This window comes from Pteropus medius, unplaced genomic scaffold, assembly GCF_902729225.1.
Source record: "Pteropus medius unplaced genomic scaffold, Ma_sr-lr_union100, whole genome shotgun sequence".
NCBI lineage: Eukaryota > Metazoa > Chordata > Mammalia > Chiroptera > Pteropodidae > Pteropus > Pteropus medius.
The window spans coordinates 9,110,117-9,129,628 of record NW_024344378.1 but is presented as its reverse complement, the minus strand read 5'-3'; the positions used below and the strand labels follow the sequence as shown (position 1 = coordinate 9,129,628).

Sequence of the window (19,512 nt, the reverse complement as noted above, 5' to 3'; positions counted from 1 at the left end):
TTACATTTGTTTTGACTATTTTTGCACTTTGTATAAATGGTCTGATGTGGTATGAATTTTTCCCACCTGCCTTCTTTGCTCCGCAGTGATTGTGGGAGTCGGCCATGCTGTAGCATGTAGATCATTCATTCTCACGGCTGTATAGTATTCCACCGTGGGATTATATCACAATTTTTTAATCTTACATAAGTATTTCCGTATTATTCTAATTTTCAACCATGAACATATCTTACATTTATAATTTGAACTTTAAAATAAGCTATCTTCATCTTAAAAATGAAATAAGAACTATATCATCGATATCTACATTTGCTATCAGCCATCAACTAAAACATCAGCTCCTACAGGGTCACAAAAAGCCGAGGGCCCATGAATGACATGGGTGAAACACGTGCCTGATGAATTAAACTAGACTGCAAGGGCTGCGTGTGCCCCTATAAGGAATGTCATTTACGCACAATATGCATGCACCCCAGGGCACACCGAGGCCAGTGGCTAAGGCAGAGATAAGACAGATTGCAGACCCTTTCTTTCACACTCATTATGCCACTGGGATGTAAATGGCCCATACCGGTACCATTACGAGACAGCTTTAGTTCTGCTCTAATTTATATGTGCTATATACATTCTTCTCTCACCTCAGTAATTCATCATTAGTACAAATTCTGACACGGCAGTGTGTGCAATGCCACTCACCTCCCATGCCGTGACACTGTCCAGAGACTGTGAGAAGGCCCATGTGCAGCTCTCTAAATGTACCATTGTCACATGCCTTTGCTGCCTGGAATGCAGTGTCTGAATCATCACCCTCTGACCAGGAGGAACACCTGGAGGAACCCTCCTCCTCAGCCTTCAAGTATCACAGCCACCATCAAGTTTCTCAGAGCCCCTCCCCATAGAGAGAAAAGTCACTATTTCCGCCTCTGAGCTCCCAGAGTAATTTGTGCACATTGCAATTATAGCTCCTATTATAATTAGTTATTTATGTAGACCCTGAGCTCCTGAGGACAACAGCTAGGTGTCTTAATTACTTTTGCAAGTCCTACCTGCCTTGCATGGTACACTCCACACAGGAGGGAAGGACTCCACACATGGTCCAGCTTAACTCTCATCCGGTCCAAACTCCTCATTTTACAGATGAGGAAACTGAGTCCCAGACAAGTAGAGATCTTTTCCATGGTCATATATGGCGTTAAAAGCTGAGCCAGGACCACATGAGATCCATTTAACCTTAACAAAGCTCGAGAGCTCATCCCTATTATTAGCAAAGTACAAATGAGAGATTTATCATTCTCCTCTAATGAATATGGACAAAAATTTCCAACCTTGAAAACATCACTGAAATAAGATTAGTCTTTCAAATACAGATCCAGTCTTGACATCCGCCCAGAATCCTCAACCTCTTCTTCCTGACTTTTGACAGGGAGCACTTCCTCCAAAATTGAGTAGATTTGAATCACTGGAAAGTATTAGTGGGCAGGGAGGGAAGAAATTCAGACAGGGATTTAGTGACCTTATTCCTTTCGATTCTACTGTGGATTCCATGCCTTAGCAGACAAATTTGCATAGAGTACTATTCATATCTACTAGTCCTAAAAATCCCCTTCGATTTTCATATAAGCTATTTTAGATTTTTTTAAAGAATTTTTTTCAGCTCCGTTTACATTTCGTACCTTTTTATTCGAATGTAAATTTTAATAAACATAAGCATAAATATTGCAACAATTTTGCCCATGAGTTATCTTGTAATTTACACCCTACGTTTATGTCTTTTGTAGTCTGTGGCATAAATCATTCTGTTCTTAGCATTATTCAGCTCTTTGATCTGTATAATAGTGGTTCGGGTACCTTCTTTAAAATTTTACTTTTTCAGACTGAAACAGCCATCCAGGCTCAGGCTCAAAAGATTCATGGCCGGAAGAAAAGAAAATAAGTGAGAAGAAGGTAAATTCTGTGCTGTTTGTATACATTTTACCTCCCACCCCCACCCCAAATTGTGGGCCTCAGACACTATTAGCCACAGAAATACACTTACCATCTCCTACGCCGGTCTTCATGTCTACCACCCCTATCTCCCAAACCAGAGAGACTAGTCACTATAAACATCAAAGGGCCTCCAATTTGAGTGTGAGATTCTTTCAGTCTAACCCACCACCAAGAATTATTTGTGAGTCTATCACTCACACTCCCTGAGCTTGAGTTTCCTTGTTGGTGACCCGGGGATATTTTGATACCCACAATACTGACGCTGGGAAGGTTACGTTAGATAATTTACACAAACATTTTCTCACCAGCTGCTGTGGAGAATCACTCTAAGAATAAGACTCAGCGTCATCTTTCCTGCTCTCCCAGGAACTGGAAGTCACACAAGTCCAGAGCTGGGAGCTTCCAGTGCCCACTCTAGCCACGGTCAGGTTGAGCCCAGAGGACTCCAGGGGGATTCGTGCAGAGGAAATGAACTCCTTCAGACAAAGCTCTGCTCTTACTCACTTCCCAAGGGAGAAAACCTCAAACCCCAGCCCTTCAGGGGCACAAAGAAAGCCTGTTCTCCAGCCCCATCCCTACCCCACTGCAGCCACTCTGGTCCTATAGTTAGATGAAAGGCCATGCATAAGTTGATGACTCAGATGTGGGAAGAAGAAAATAAGAAACAAGGAACTCAGATAAGCCTCGAAGCCCAGTTTCTCCAGTGAGGAATGAGCATCAAGGGTACTTGCCCTCCTCCCCCGTCCACTATTGAGAGATTCACACGCTAGAGATCTTTAATGCACCGAGTCCTCCAGAGACAGGGGCCATAAAAGGACTAGATTATTTATTATTATTAATAAGTTAGGGCAATTAGGCCGGATGATTCCTAAACGTTGCTGATTAAAAACTTTCCTGAGTGCTACTCATCCACATGGCCAGTGTTTACCTCTATTAAAAATGATTTAACTACACTCTGGGTGAACCCTTCTCTTGAGCCTGGGTTAATAATTAGCAGTGCACAGAGGCACGCGGGTTAAGTGAGTTGGCTCTCCTTTATTTATCTATTGCTCTGTTTTATGAGCAGAACTGGATGGCAGTCTTATTGCCCATTCCATCTGCTAAGAATAATTTACTATTTCAATCCACAGTGCATAACTATGGCTAGAGCAACTCTCACTATTATTACAGCATCACACTTAGCCCACGTCCATAGCAGTAAAGATAGGCCGAACAGTGAAAGTGTGCCTAACTTCCATAAGATGGAGGGAAGAAAAACTACTAGTTCTCAAACAATGTAATCATACTACTCTCTCAATTTCGCTTTCTTTTCTAGGTTAAATTATATATGAGGGGGGTTTAGTTTCTTGAAAACGCATGCACTTAACTCCCATTTAAGAAGTCTCACCTGCAGAGACAGCTGTCTTGTGAGTCCTCCTGTGGTTTGAGCTACAGAAAGAAAATTCTCTTTCAAGTACAAGTGCTTTTACAGGAAAGCTCTGTGAATTTTACTGAGACCCAACTAACCAGGGTCAAAGGAAGAGATGCGGAGAACAGCTGGAATGAACACTGCTCCCTTGAATGGGGTCAGGTTCACCATTAACCAAAGTCAGTCTCAAGAGGGGCTAGGCTGCCTCCTCGCCAAATTTCAAAAACGAGCAAGTTCTACGCATGGATACGGAGAGTAACCAGAATTCAGCCTGGGACTTTGTGCCGTGCAAGTCTCTGTGAATGAAGAAAACTCTTTCTCTCCTGTGTTGAAAAGTCAGGGCCACCCATGCCTCCTCTCTTGTTGAACACCAGCACTCTGGAGTAGTTCTGTGTCAAACCAATAAAGCCTACTTCCGAAAATGGAGGGTGAGCTTCCCAACAGGCGCAGGGTGAACCCTTTCTCTCCCAAAAATGATCCAGTGCCATGTTGCCACATGATTGTAGCCACTGGGTCCCATGACCAACCTAAGATTGGGTCCCACTTACTCATGAGGAGGAAACCTGGGGCTGAAACATCTTGTAGCCTATGTTCTCATCTATAAACGGGGACGGGAGAGCTAAGCTCTTTCCCTACCATAGGGATACCACGAGGATCGAGGCGGATAATTTAGTTAGCATAGAGCACACGGACTTTGGAGTGAAATAATACTAGGTTCAGACCCTTGCTAGTCCACCATCTCAGCCATGCTGGGCTGCTATTTAACTCCTCCGAGTCTCAGTTTCTCCACTTATAAAATGGGGATAGCAAAACTTATATTTCACAATGCACGAGGACAACCAAGATCATATATGTAAAGCCCGCATTTGGCACACGGTGGCTGGTTTATGGTATAGGGTCAGTAAATGGAAGTTAACCTTATTGCAGTAATGAGCCACAGAACAGGTAGCAAAGAGCTCAGGTTCTGAAGTCACAGCTGGTCCCATGTCGGGCAGCGTGATCTTGGGCAAATGACTATGCCTTGCTTTTCTCATCAGCAACACGCAGATAATAACAATAGCTAACTTTGGTGTTACCTCATAAATTGCTACGGAGATTAAATGAGGTCATGCATATAAGCATGCACAGTGACTAGTACTCAGAAAGACTTCTGCGAACCGTAGTATTATTAGTCAACAAACATTTATTGATTGCCGACTAGTTGAAAAAACTCTGTGACTTCCCATAGGGCTGTACAAGTATCATAAAAGAAAATCCATTAAAACAAAATGATCATTCTAATTTCTTCTTGTCGTCATGTAGCTACGTGCCATTAAGAAACTCTAAAGCAATTCTCAAATATCGCCTTATGAATGATTTTTAATCTTTGAGATCAGAGATCCGGTGACATCCTATCTTCAAACATCAATGATCTAAGGGCTGTGATTAGAAGTTCCAGAAACCAAGGGCTCAGCCTTTATTTTCGGCACCACTCACTCCTCTGACATTGCCTGTTTCCTGTGGACCTGTCATTATTTCTCAAGGCCGCCTTCTAAGGGGCTCACCCAGCCCTGCCCTGGGCTTTGATCAGTGTTTCAAGCCATGCTCCCTAGAAGCCTAGGGGTCAAAAGAGGTAGGGGCTACATGGGGACAGGTGAATTGAAAATCTCTACTTGGTACAGTGGGGTTCTGTGAAGAGTTTGCCTGTGGAAAGGATTCTGCTACTTGATTAAATAAACTAGTTAAAGTTTGAACACAACAAACCACTTAAACGGAGCCCCTTCCTGTCCCCGGGTGCAGGTCTGTGCTCTCCTGGAGCCCAGCCAGAGTTAAGGGCTCCTCCGGCGTCCCTGCGTGGCCGCCATGGCACCACACACAGGGGCTGTGATTAGTTTCCTGTGTCTCCAAAGCCAGACAGCTCAGCCGCACAGCCAACGCCATGCCCCTTCTGCTTCCCCCAGGCAGGCATACTCAAGCAGCTCAGACTGAACAGAGCCCTGTGAATCCTGGCTGAGAACACCAAGTCTCCAGCCTTCGATGCCAGGAACAAATGCATTCTTTCATGTGGGAAGGCCCTGTGCCTCTCTCTCCTTTTTTCTCCTCTGTCTTGCTTTGGATGCCGGCCGGGGAAAGTTCTATCGTTTGTCTTGCTCTTGGCCTCCCCTCATCTTTTATCATGTTAGAAATGAAGACCAGTATTTTGCCTGTCATTGTCATACCTCTGAAGGCACATGGCATTTGGTCAATGTCTTTCGGGTGTAAGAAAAAAAATTTTTTTAAAGCCACATAGTATCGTCTTGTTACATTTTCTAGGGAATGTGCTACCAGCATTAATCCTAGGCCATGTGCTTATAACCCTTCAGCCTACACTGGTTTGGGAAGTCAGTGCAAGAGACGTGAGCCGGTAAGTCCCTAACATTTTTATGACATTCCATCCCTAGTATATCTCATTCATAGCACAGAGGGATAAAGCTCTTAACTACTAAAAGAACATAAAAAAATAGATTTAGGAATAATACTTTTTATGATTGCATTCTGTAGACTGAAAGTTATGTTCAAATCTGCTAGTACTTTATGGAGCTGATAAAGTAGAACAGTATGGCTTCCCAGCTAACAGTGTATTTTATATCCATTTAAAATGTTTTCTCTTCAATTGAATTACTTTTTGAGTAATTATAATAAGACTAATCTGGGCTTAATGAATTCATGTACAAATACTTTAGACTGTATTATTAAAACCTCTCTGATATGAAACTACATTAAACTCAATCCCTTTAGCGACCAGTGTTTTTCTCTGAAAAGAGCAGCATACATGACTCTCTGAATTCTACTAAATCAGCTAACTGAGAAGTCATAAGGAGCCACATTAACAGCTCAAACAAAAGACGAGGTTGACAAATAATTTTGTTCTAATTTCCCCAAACTTATATAATTATTAATTAAGAGTCACAGAAAGTTATTTTTATTAAGCATCCATATGTGCAAAGGGCTGAAAAGTCAATCTATCTTCCAGAAGTCATCAGTTATAGTTTTGATTAACAATGATATAAAATCACTGAGGGTAAAATACTAAAAGTGAGTTTGTGGCTATTAAGCCTTTTGTTCTACAAAGTCTCCAAACCCAGTATCTGGATTCCAGTGGGCACTGTAGGCAGAGTCACTCATCTTCTCAGAGATTCGGTTTCTCCATCTGAAAACTGATTTGTACTAGATGATCTCTAAGGCCCCTTCCAGTTCTAAAACATGATGGTTTCAAGTTTAAAATTACACACATTATATCAAATGGGCTCTTATTACATATAGCTTATTTGTCATCTTATCCACACTAAATTACATTCACAGAAAAAAATTTCATTCCCTGAAATTCACACACATCCACAAATACAAATCACCATGGCCAGTGGTTTCAAATTTATCCCGATATTATCTTGGCGGTAAAGTATTTTTTCCATTACAGATAAACTATCAACCAGCTGAAACCTTTAAGGTTACAGGCCCTTGTTAAATCAATCTCTATTTGCCTGCCTCCACCCAACATACACTTCTGAACGATGCTTTTTCATCACTATTTCCAAGTCAACTGATTAGTTTTAACACATATGTATTCCTCAGGTAGGTCTGTGAGATCCAGGTTTTAATAGAATTGGTTACCCAGTCGCCTAAATTCAAACTAGTTATTTACGAATGCCCAGCAAAATAAATCTCTCTCTTTGCCAGGTGATCATTACCAGGATAGACAACTTTAAAGTAAACATAAGACAATGGCCATCATCATTATTCTGATGGCTTGGCACAAATTACTATCAGGAAAGCTTCCAGGAGCCAGAGACAATTAAAGTCTGAGTTCAAAGAAGCTGCCCCCAACATCGAGCATGGCTGATTAGAATGATTTGAGAGCAAACATGTTTCTGCAAATTGGCCCAAGTCTTCAAGGAGGAGGTTTGGCCACATGATCCTCTCTGGGCTGACTTGAGTTTCAGGAGATACAGGTTCTGGCCAGGCTCTACGCAAATCCCCTAAATAAACAAGGACATATCATTTAAGCACTCTGGGTTTCAGAGATGCCAAAGGGGGTTTGGCCAGCCAGCCTCCGCAGTCCCTTCCGGTTCTAAAGTTCCACAATGTACATCACCAAGATCTTTTCCTAGGACCTCTACAATATGCTCCCAAGTCGCCTACAAATCTCTGTGGTGCACTAAGGTCCTCTTATAACATTCTCTCCAACTAAGCTGAAAGTGCCATGATGCCAGCCGTGTTGTCCATTGCAGCCCCAGAGTTCAGTGGAGAATATCAGAGCATAGTAAGCACATTTTAATATTCCTAATAACTAGTATGTTTTCAGGGCTTTCTATATGTCAGACACTGCTTTCAGGATTTTATGTAGATTGCCTTAATCTTTTCAGTTACCCTGAAAGGTAGCTATCATTATTATCCTCGTTTTTACAGAGAAGGAAACAGATGCCCAGAGAGGGTACACTAAAGTTGCCAAAGGCCCCAGGGAAGTATGTGATCTGGGATTCAACCTGAGCAGTCTGGCTTCTGAGCTCAAACTCTTAATCACTGAGAATTCCAAGAAAAGAGTAAGGAAATGGAGAAGAATACAAGGACACACAACTGAGCTGTGAAGATCTGTCCCTGATCCAGCTGTCATCCTACAGCATTCATGAAAAGGAGGGTGGGAGAGGTGGTGGGAGGGAAGGAACTAGGGTAGGAGGTAATGTGGTACAGGTGGTAGACATATGGGCTTGAGTCTTCATCCTGACTCTGCCACTGGGAAGTCAGATGCCCTGAGACATCATCTCCATCTGACACACTGGGAATTACAGGGGCTAGCTCAGAAAGACTTAACACAGTGCCTGACATCGAAGCCACTTAATGGAAGCAGGTAATTTAGACAGAGAGACTTGTGAGAAGTTTCAGGATATCATTAAGATCTACAAAATTCTTTGGCATCCTGGCAACTATGCTTCTTGTGATGAGTGAAATGTGCTTGCATGGAATCTAAAACCAAAAAATCAGAGAAGTCCAGTGAAATATTCCAGACTCTATTGGTCTTTCTCCCCATAATCATATCTGTTCCTTTGGAAGCAAGATCAATGTTTATCACATGAACAAACATTAAACCCTACAAATATTAACCCACATTGTATGTAACGAAAGTGCTGGTATTTTTCAGAGGCAGTTGGGAGCAAGTATTTAAATGTGATCTATAAGCTATCCCATGAATCTTTCAGAGCATGGGTCTTTTGGCTGGAAAGGCAGCACATTTTTTTAAAGTCACCCACACATAGGCCCAGTAGCTGATATGGCTCCTCTCTCTCCATCGCCCCATGTCATGGCTGTACATGGCAGGACCACAGACTGGGCTGGACTTCCCTACAATGAAGCCAGGCATTGCAGAGCGGGAGAACACCAAGAGAGTGGAGGACACCTTGCAAACAATCTCCGCAGCTGTAAATCTTCATCCTTGTGAAGAAGGGTCAGCGAGCAGTAAATCTGGTTACCGCAGATCATACCCTACTGAGTACCTTTTCAAAAAAAAGTTCATTCTGCAGTTTCAGATTCTTTTAAGCCTGTATGATATAATTCAGTGGCTCAACACAGTCATGAAATGTAAATGTCATTTCATGAAGGATTTGTGCAGCTGGCTTTGCCCTGGGGAAAAAAAAAAGATTCCAGCATCTAACAGAGCTTAAGATATTTTAAGCATGATATATATACATATATTTTTAAGCATCATGGCTATTATTCTTCAAGTCTAGAGAGCTGGGTTCTAGTTCTACACATGCCCTAACTGGCTATGGCTAATGGCTTAGTCTCTCTTGGGGTACCTTAATTTCCTCATCTATAATTGAACTGAAAGCCTGCCTTAACTACTTTTTTGAGGAAAAAAAATAAGACAGTAAATGTGCTCACACTCTGAAAAATAAATTAAAATTTTTGATACCTTATTAGTGTCCACTGGAGCTGCTACATTATAATGAGCAACTAATGGACTCAAAGGGAGCTAAAATCCAGACCCAAAAAGCTTATAGTAAAAAGAAAAGTCAGACACATTCAGGGCAAGGGTGCTAAATTCTACACAGAGAGAAAAACAGTACAGCGAGGAAGAGAGAAATTTCAGGGATGGGGTTTTGAGTGGTCTTCGTGGACCAGGTACTGGTCCATGAGCTGGATCATGGAGGACAGTCTTAAACAAAACCAATGTCTACTGAGCCCTCATTTCTTAGGGCTTTACTTAAAATTTTCACATAACGCTCTCCCAAACTCTATGAAGTAAAGATCATTTTCACTCTCATTTTACCAATAAGTTAATTTGCCAAAGTTCCCACAGGCAATCTGACTGTAGGGTACGCACCCCGCCCCCGCATCAGCTCACTATACAACCCAAAAATTGGGAATGAGAGACAATGGAACAACAGGACGAGTCAGAAAAAAAAAAAGATATAATTGGCTCATGAGAAATCGAAGAAGACCTAAATCGATGGAGACATATGTCATATTCACATACTGAATGACTCAATACTGTTAAGATATTGGTTCTCTCCAAATTAATCAGTAGATTCAACACAATCCCCATAGTAATTCCATATGCTTTTTGTAGAAAATTACAAGCCAATTCTAAAATTATTCAAAATATACCAGAATCTAGAATAGCCAAAGTCATCTTTAAAAAAAAGCAAAGTCAGAGGACTGACACTACTCGACTTCAAGATACATAATAAAACTACGGGAATGAAGACGAAGTCGCTGACAGACGAGCAGGTCAATGGAGCAGCATAAAGAGCCTAGAAATCGACCTGTAATTTACAACTATTTGATTTTTGACAAAGGAACCAATGCAGTTCAATGGGGGAAAGGCAAGTCTCTTCAACAGATGGTACTAGAACATCTGTATAGAGAAAAACAAACTTAAGACTCCTACCTCACACCATACACAAAGTTAATTTGCGGTAGGTCACAGACCTATAGACAAACGCGAAAACTATAACAGTTCTAGAAAAGCAAGAAAATAGCCCCGTGAATTCCAAGGAGGTAAAGATTTCTTAGTAGACTGAAAGCAATAGAAATAAAAGAAAAACATGATCATCATTAAAAATTTGTGCTCAATAAAAAACATGATTAGGAAAATAAATCAATAAGATATTTAGGGGGAAAAAACAGTCACAAAACCTATATCTAACAAAGGCCTGATATCCAGAATATGCAAAGATCTCCTTCAACTCATAAAACTAATAAAAATAATAAAATGACAACCTAACTTTTTAAATGTATAAAATATATAATCAGACACTTCACAAAGGAAGATACACAAATGACCAATAAACACATAAAAAAAGGTATCCAACGTTTGAGTCGTAAGAGAAATGCAATTTAAGCCACAATAATATATCACAATAACATATCACTATACACTCACCAAAACGGATAAAATTAAAAAGAGTCACAACACCAAACGTAGAATCCAATTGGTGGCTATTTGGGTATTTACTACTATACATTTCTTTCAATGCTTCTTATGTTTCAAATTTGTCATAATAAAACATTGGGAAAATGAGCTCATGGAATTAATAACATATAGTAGCCAAAGATATGAATTATGATAAATACTCTATATGTAATGCATAATTGGGGTTTTTAAGTTTTTGCATTTTAGGTACCAATTCCTGAATAAATTTCCTGCATGTCTGATTCTTCTAGCTCATCAAAGGTGATTTAACTACTCCATCCATTTTTCCACTAGATCTAACAATCTACTATTCTCAGAATTATCAGGTAAATGACAGGGATTAAGGGCTTTTTGCTAAATTTAACAAAGTACGATGATATCTCCCTGTGGAAGAGTAGAAAAGGAACTAAATTGAAAACAGAGCCACCTCTTAGTGTCTTAGTTAATGGGTCAGAAGACTTAATATTGCTAACATAGAAATATTCCTCAAGCTGATTTACATACATATTCAACACAATCCTATCGAAATTCCAGCTTTCTTAGCAGATTTTAGCAAGCTGATCCTAAAATTCATATGGAATTTCAAAGGGTCCCAAATAGCCAAAACAATCTTGAAAGAGAACAAAGTCGGAGGACTCATACTTTCTGATTTTAAAACTTACTACAAAGTTACAGTAATCAAGACAATGAGGTATGCATATAAATGGTAGATATATAGATCAATGGAATAGAAGTGAGAGTCCAAAAATAAACCCTCACATTTATGATCAGCGTAATTTTGAAAGACGATGCAATAGGAAAAAAATAATATTTTTAAGTAGTTGTACTGGGCCAACTGAATATCCACATGCAAAAGAATTAAATTGGACCCTTATCTCATGCCATATACAAAATTAATTCAAAATGGATCAAAGAGCTAAAACTATAAAACTCAGAAGAATACAAGATGTAAATCTTTGTGACTTTGGATTAGGCAATAGTTTCTTAAATGTGACATCAAAAGCACCAGCAATGAAAGCAAAAATAGATGAACTGGACATAATCAAAACAAAACAAAACAACTTTTGCACTTCAAAGGGCGCCATCAAGAAAGTAAAAAGACAATGCATAGAATTATATAAAATAATTGCAAACCATATATCTGATAAGGCACTTGTATCTGGAGTATACAAAAAACTGTTACAACTCAAAAATAAAAAGACACAATTTAAAAATAGGCAAAGAATCTGAATAGACATTTTTCCATAGAAGATACACCAACAGTCAATAACCACAGGGAAAGATGTTCAACATTATTAGGTGTCAGGAAAATGCAAATCAAAACCACAATAAGGTACCACTTCATACCCACTATGCTGGCTATAATCAAAAAGACAGATAAATAACAAATGATGGCAAAGATCTGGAGAAATCTGAGCCTTCAGACACTGCCGATGGGAATGTAAAATGGTGTAGCCACGTTGGAAAACGGTCTGCCAGGTCTTCAAATAGTTAAATGCAGAGTTTACCATATGCTCCAGCAATTCCACTCCCAGCCATATACCCAAAAGAAAGGAAAACATATGTCCACACAAAAACTTGTACACAAATGTTCACAGCAGCATTATTCATAATAGCCAAAAAGTGGGAACAATCCAAATGTCCATCAACTGGTTAATGTATAAACAAAATGTGGTATATCCACACAATGGGATTTTATTTGCAATAAAAAGACATGAAGTACCAATACATGCTACAGTATAGATGAACCTTCAAAACATTATGTGAAGTGAAAGGAACTAGTCACAAGGGAACCATGTATTTTATTGTTCCACTTTTATGAAATGTCCCAAAAAAGCAAAAATAGATTAAGAGTTGCCTAGGGCTAGAAGGGATGAGGGGATGGGGAGGTGAAGACAGCTGAAGGGTGCTGCTGGGTTTCTTTTTGGCATAATGAAAATGTCCGAAAGTTGATGATTGTCTGATGGATACAGGACTCTGTGAATATACTAAAACCACTGAACTGGGTGAATTGTTTGATATGTGAATTAAATGGGTGAATTGTATAGTATGTGAATTATGTATCAATGAAGCCATTTAAAGAGAGGAAAAAAAAAAAGAGTCTTGGGTTGTGACTACATTTCTAATGACCAGCAATGCCAACTTCTGTGCCTGTCTGGGTCATAGCTGGGCAAACCAATCTCTCATAACTGTATCCAGCTCTTCATCTTATGAACACATCTAAGGAACCACGCTCAGGTGCTGGCACCACACTGGGCACCAAGAAAGCTAAGTGCCAATGAAATGCAACATCATCACTGCCTGGTGCTTCAGTCCACACCTAGCGACATGTGGCTGCTGAGCGTCTGAACACGGTGAGTCTGGACTGAGATGTACTCTCAAGATAAAATAGACACCAGATTTCAAAGACTCAGTCAGTGACAGAAGTAAAATATCTCAGTAATTGTTTATATTGAATGACACACTGAAATAAATGAAGTAAAATGAAATGTTATTAAAACCAGTTTCACCTGTACTTTTCAATTTTTTGAATGTGGTACTAGAAAATTTAAATTTCATATGCAGTTCACATTCTATTGCGATGGGGTAGAACTGGTTTAGATCTTTAAATATAAGTAAATCATCAAACTTTTCTGATCCCCAGTGTTTTGGGGGATTATGTTATGCAGACTTCTAAATGGTAATTAACTTTGAAGTCCACTCGGCAGTTATAAAATGCCTGCTGCTCGGCAATTACAGAGGCACAAAAGGTTCCTTGTTTGCTCCTCTCTGCCAATTGGTCCCTGGGACTAGAGTTGAAGATGCTCGGCATGGTCTTTTAAATACTGGCGTGCTGAGTCTTTTGACAAAGCACAAATGTTTCCCAAATAAGGCAGGCCCAGAAAACTTCCTCTGAACTCTTTACGAGTCATGATCAAAAGGGTTGCTTTTTGAGAATGATTAAAGATGAGGCTGAGCTGATAGACTACTATTCAGAGAAAGAAAATGTCTTCTCAAAGGGGTTTTATCTAGAAGGGGCTCTGCATAGCATCTGTGAGGGTCTCCCCCTTCACCCTTCACTCGTGAACCCTGACTCATTTAGGGAGCTGTTTGCTTCTCCTTCGCTGCGTTCCTCTCTGATCCACATGTCCCTGGCGATGAGAACAGGGACTCTGCTGAAACTAGAAAAATATCCAGATACGTCTGTGCCCCAAGAGAGGATACAGAAATGGACCTCAGGTCCTGCAGGCTCTGGATTAAGGTGTTATCTCAGAGTAGCAGAGCCGAGCTTCCTACCATCTGGTTGCTTCTTCTTTGCCCAGTCAATGTGCAAAGAACTGAGTCGACTGAGCCTTTCACTCCCCCATGCTCTGGGGTTAAGAAGGCAGGTTTACAGGTGAAGCAACAGGACCAGAGTTACGGTGCTGGGAAGTGGCACAGCCACAGTTCCAATTTGGGTCCCTCTCATTTTGAAGCTCATGCCCGTAATAAACACCAGGCTATCCTGCCACCCTTTCGCTGTAGGAATGAAAGGCTAAGGTGATTTTTTCTTAAGATCATTGAGCTGGAATCCTGCCTCCTCAGCTGAGATACTCCTCCATTCCCACACCTTCTTTTATTCCGCATCTCCAGTAAACTGAAATAGAAGATGGTTTCATTGGCTTAAGTGACTCCATTTTGTGCATTATGGAAGGAGAGACAAAATATCTCTGGGTTCTTCACCTCCTCTGGGCCTGAGCTGGGTAGAAGTGGGAGATATAGAGCTTAATTTTGTGTCCTGTCACATTCGACCCTTTTCTCCTACCTGCTTATAAATGTGAGAGCATACCAGGTACCAGCTTGTTCTAGTACCCAGTCAGCATGGTGCTCAGCACTGGGCATAGATGAAGATGAATATACCCCAATCTCTGCCTTCTAGAATGTTCCTCAGTAAGCGTCTAGCAAGCTATTCTAAAGGGCCTGTGTTTGGGGCAAAGTGTGCTGTAAAGAACGAAGCTCATTTCTGGAGCTAGTCTGTGGCTTGAGACGCCTTCAAATTATAGCCCTTGTTACAAAATGTACCTGACTTAGACTTTCAAAAGAATGGGCTGTAACATGGCTATTTCTAGATGGAAGGTTTCCGGGCCGAGGTAATCAAAGCCATCATTTTCCACTCTCCTCCCACCATTCCCATTATCTCCCAGGCCTGGTAGTAAGTGTCTGGCTGGCTTAGAAAGCCCTGGGTGGTGTGATTTGAAAAGTTAAGGGAATTATGATGAAAATGTCATTGCAGGCCACCAAAAGTCTGGAGGCCTCTGACGAAGAGATTTAAAGGTTCCTCAATCATCTCTCAGCCAGAGACGTCTAAGAAGCCACAATGGCTCCAAAAGATGACCAAAGGCAACTCCCATCCCTTCTCCATCTCTGGCTATGGCCCCCCAGAGATGTCCATGTGGCTAACACCTGGAACTCGTGATTGTGTTACTTCACGTTAGCAAAAGGGACTTTGCAGATGGACTTCAATCAAGAGTCTTGAGATGGGGAGATTGCCTTGCATTTTCTGGGTGGGCCAATTCTAAGCATATGAATCCCTAAAAGCAGAGAACCTTTCTCTAGAGAGAAGTTCGGACAGAAAAAGAGTCAGAGTGATGTCATTTTGATGACTTTGGAGATGGAGGAAGGGAGCCAAGAGCCAAGAAATGCAGGTAGCTTCTAGAAGTTGGAAAAGGCAAGGAAATGGACTGTTTCTGGCAGCCTCCAGAAAGTCCATGGCACTGCTGACTCCCGGTTTCAGCCGAGGAAGACCCATACTGGACTTCTGACCCATAGAACTGTAAAATAATAAATCTCTATTGGTTATAGCACAAAAGAAAACTAATACACTGGTTTTACACAACCAAACAGTGGCATGGTCAGGCAATGAGGCCAAGTGACCAGGGCAGTGATTGCACATTCAGGAAAGCCAGCTTAACCAACTGGTCAAATCTGTCCAAAAGAAAGCTCAAGTCCTTCTACAGAATGACCTATTCTAAGACAGGACTGAAAGTACAAATGCATGGTAACACTGGGTGACACAGAAGGAGCCGGTGCTCAGGGCTGATTCTCCATGCTTATGTTGGCCTCAGAGAATCCTGTGTCCTTGTTCTCCTGAGAACTAAAAACAGCTCAGCACCAGCAACAGCATTGAACAGATCTCTTCTCATGTGGAAGAACATTAGGGAACTGAAGGGCAAGGTTCCCAGAGGCCGGCTCCTAAGTCTTCCCCCTCCCCAGTCCTCCTGAATTGTGGCGTGATGTGTTCAGCGCGGATTGATACTTGGAGTGTGAATCATGCAGGTGAGGAGGTGGCTTCCCTCATACCTTAAAGCAGAGACTTGGATGCTTGTATTAGGACTGTGCTTTTCCCTAATACATACACATTTCAACCAACTATGTTAGCGCCTAGACGCTGCTGAGGCACACGCAGTTCATGATGGAGGGCTGGGTCATGAGAGGGACTGGTGGGTGTCCTTCTCTCTCCCTTCTTCCTTAAAGGTGAGATGATAGGGTATCTTAACCAGTTCTCACTGATAGAAATACTTGGGTTGTTTAAGAGGCTGTTCCAGTGTCACGCATCCCCACCTGGAACTCCTTAGGAATCTGCTCATTCCCCTAGATTTCCCTAAAAATTCAGGAGCAGATCCCAAGCTGTGTCTTTGTCTCAGGATCCCCAAGGAGCTTCTTTTGACCATTTTGTACTTTACCTAACCCTCATCCAAGGGAGTAATCACCCACCCATCTGTCAACTTCCTTGACTTCTCCATCACTATTTAATCTCATCAACCCAAAGGGCATCATCAGATGGCAAATGGGGTAACTAAGGACTTACAAATCGTCTGAAGTGTGATTCCTAACCAAAGGGATTGCTGATACACCATGATGATTCTTACCACCATTTCCTGAGTGCCCACTCTATTCCAAGCACTTCACATGTGTTTTCTGATTCCGTCCTTTCAGCATCCCTGAAAGATGAGTAGCATTATCCCACTGTGGAGACGAGGAAACTGAGACCGATCACATCAAGATTATAGTGCCAGTAAATGAAGAAGCCAGATTCAAAATCGGGTCTCTCTCATGCCAAAGTCCAACTTCTCACATGGCTGCGTAGCCTCCCAAGATGGAAACTATCTGCTCCCCAGAAAAGTGCTACAGTAGTGGATGTACACACCGACACAAAGCCTGCTGTAGGTCAATTCCCAGTTGAAATGTTGCTTTCCTAGCTAGTTAGGGGCAGAATCCTTGATGATATAAATAAGACTAGTTTCAACTCTGGAAATATTTATTGAGTAACTACTAGACAGAGCTCAGGTATATGAACAGACCAGAGCTCCTCGCCTCTACTAAAAGAATTAGGCATCTACACACCCATGTGTATACACACACATAATCATAATCTAACACAGAAAAGAAGTACTTCATCAAAGCTTGGCAAGAAATGTGTTAGACAAATAGGCAGCAGCCACAGTGATTAATACAGCAAGCTTTGTAGAAGAGGTACACTCAAAGCAGATGCAGGGGGAAAAGGTGGGAAGGTGGACACACAGAACATCTCTGCAGGAATAGAGCATCTCAGTGTTCTCAGAGGAAGCGGGAAAAGTAGGTCAGGGCTAGATTACAGATTGGGAAAGACTGAATTTGATGTTAAGGAAAGTTTACATTTTACTTCTTATTTTTCAAAAATATTTATATATATATATATTAAAAGCATTCCATGGGAACCATGAAGACTTCTGAGTAGGGAGTAAAATGTTCACAGCTGTGCTTTAAGGGAATTCCTGAAAGAGATATGGGGATTGGCAACAGCTGAGAAGGTGACCAGCCAGGCACAAAACCTGCCCCGGTGACTTCCAAGAGTCAGTCAAGTATGACAAAGAGCCTAGATTTCCAGTCCCAGATTCCTCACTAGCCGGCTCTGTGAAATGAGCCAAGTTGCTGAAACTTCCTGAGCTTCAGTCCCCTCATATCTTAAACGATGAGGCTGAACGAAATAATTGCTAAGACCACATCTACCTCTAACATGTTAGGATTTGAAGTTCTAAATTTGTACAAACCACAGCAAACGTGTCTTCATATCATATAAAGCATGGCAATCACTAGCCCTAAGATCACTCAGATCTCATTGTGGATTCAAATGATATCATTTACATAAAGTATTTTTTTCAATGCACATATGTTAGTAAATCCAAATGAAGTGCAAACTTCTTGTTCTGAGTACTCTCTTGATTGAATTACACATTTATTTTTAAGTCTTAAAAAGAATTCCCCTTTTCCCTTTCCAAATTCTAGACTTTTGTCTTAACCAGAAACAGCTGCCGACCTTTCTTTTCCCAACTCACCTGCTTAGCGAAGAAAAATAATCTGTTGGAATATACCCATACATTTAAATTCTAACTACAATGCGAAAGCTAATGCTCTGCGACGGGCATTACTTCGCATCCCGCAACACCTATATCAAGACCTGGGCGCACAAGTTTATTTAACACAAACTCAACCGAGTTGTGATTCAACTGCACTTCCTCCTGCAAATAGGACCACAGCAGTAGGATTTCCTGAAAATGTGGCCACGAGCAGGTGTTATTACTGGGATCAAACTGGGACCCGTACAGAGAGGGCAGCCAAGGAGGAAAGAGGAGAAGGCAAACCTATCTCTTTCTTCCAAAATGGCTCGATTTGTCTTCTTGCCAACAAGTGTCTGATAACTCAAACTAGTGGGAGGTTAAGGTAAGAATGTTGCCCCTTTATGTCAACTATCCAAACCTGCCCTTGGACTCTAGAAGCTGTTAAAATAAACAGGTTAAAAATGAAACAGATTCCATACGATTCGGAAATAACGTGAGCAAAAACACCAAGGATTCCATCCTCCTGGGGAGTGTACATTACAGAGTCTAATTTGGCAGCTCTCCAGGATCTTGTCTTAAAGAGCTGTTGCGTGATTTAAAGAGATGAGTATTTTAGTGCCTTGACTTCTCTTTAAATATACACCATTTGAATGAATCCATTCATTGTAAATATCAAGGCATTGTATTTAAAATTTCATATCTCAAAAAAAAGAAAGTTCTCTGCCATTTTTCTTCAAACCTTTTAAGATACTTACATGATTCTTAATTTTTAAGAAAATACTAATCCTGGTGTTTAATGATGATAAAGGACTTGTCTATTTTTGTAACAAATCACCAGAACAAAAAGCTATTATGGAGTAATTAAACACCACATTCGGCATTGATATGGAGAAAGAGAAAATTACAAATTACTTTTTACAGCTTGTTCTGAAGTTTTCTGAAGTGGAACATATTTAATCATTAAACCGCTCAAAGGTGTTTAAAAAAGTAATCAGGAGGGTGATGGGACAACCTTCAATTTTGAGGCACCAAATCCCAGGGCCTCCAACTGAGGGTTATCCCCAGCCTGAGACCCCATCTCTGATAAGCTCATTCAGAGGTAACTGCTGGGAGGCCCATTTGTCATGTGATTCCCTGCTTCAGGGAAGATCTCTGACCTTTAATTAAATATAGTTTCCTAGTTCAGGCCATAAAACAAGTAATTTTGAGTTCAGGCCTAAACCAGAATTCTAAGAAGCCATCTATAGTTCGTTCTTGTTATTATTTAAAAGGTATAATTATTTTTAATTGAGTGAGCTTTCTGAGTACACCTGGCAGTGCATAAGCAGATTGAAATATAAGGATTCCCCGCT

The 19,512-nt window shown here is 41.0% G+C and overlaps 1 protein-coding gene across 2 annotated transcripts in view; it reads right to left on the bottom strand.

The window, feature by feature from the left end:
• Window positions 1-19,512, bottom strand: part of GFRA1 (GDNF family receptor alpha 1) — a 186,312-nt gene that overhangs the window by 133,210 nt on the left and 33,590 nt on the right. The gene's annotated exons all lie outside the window — the stretch shown is intronic.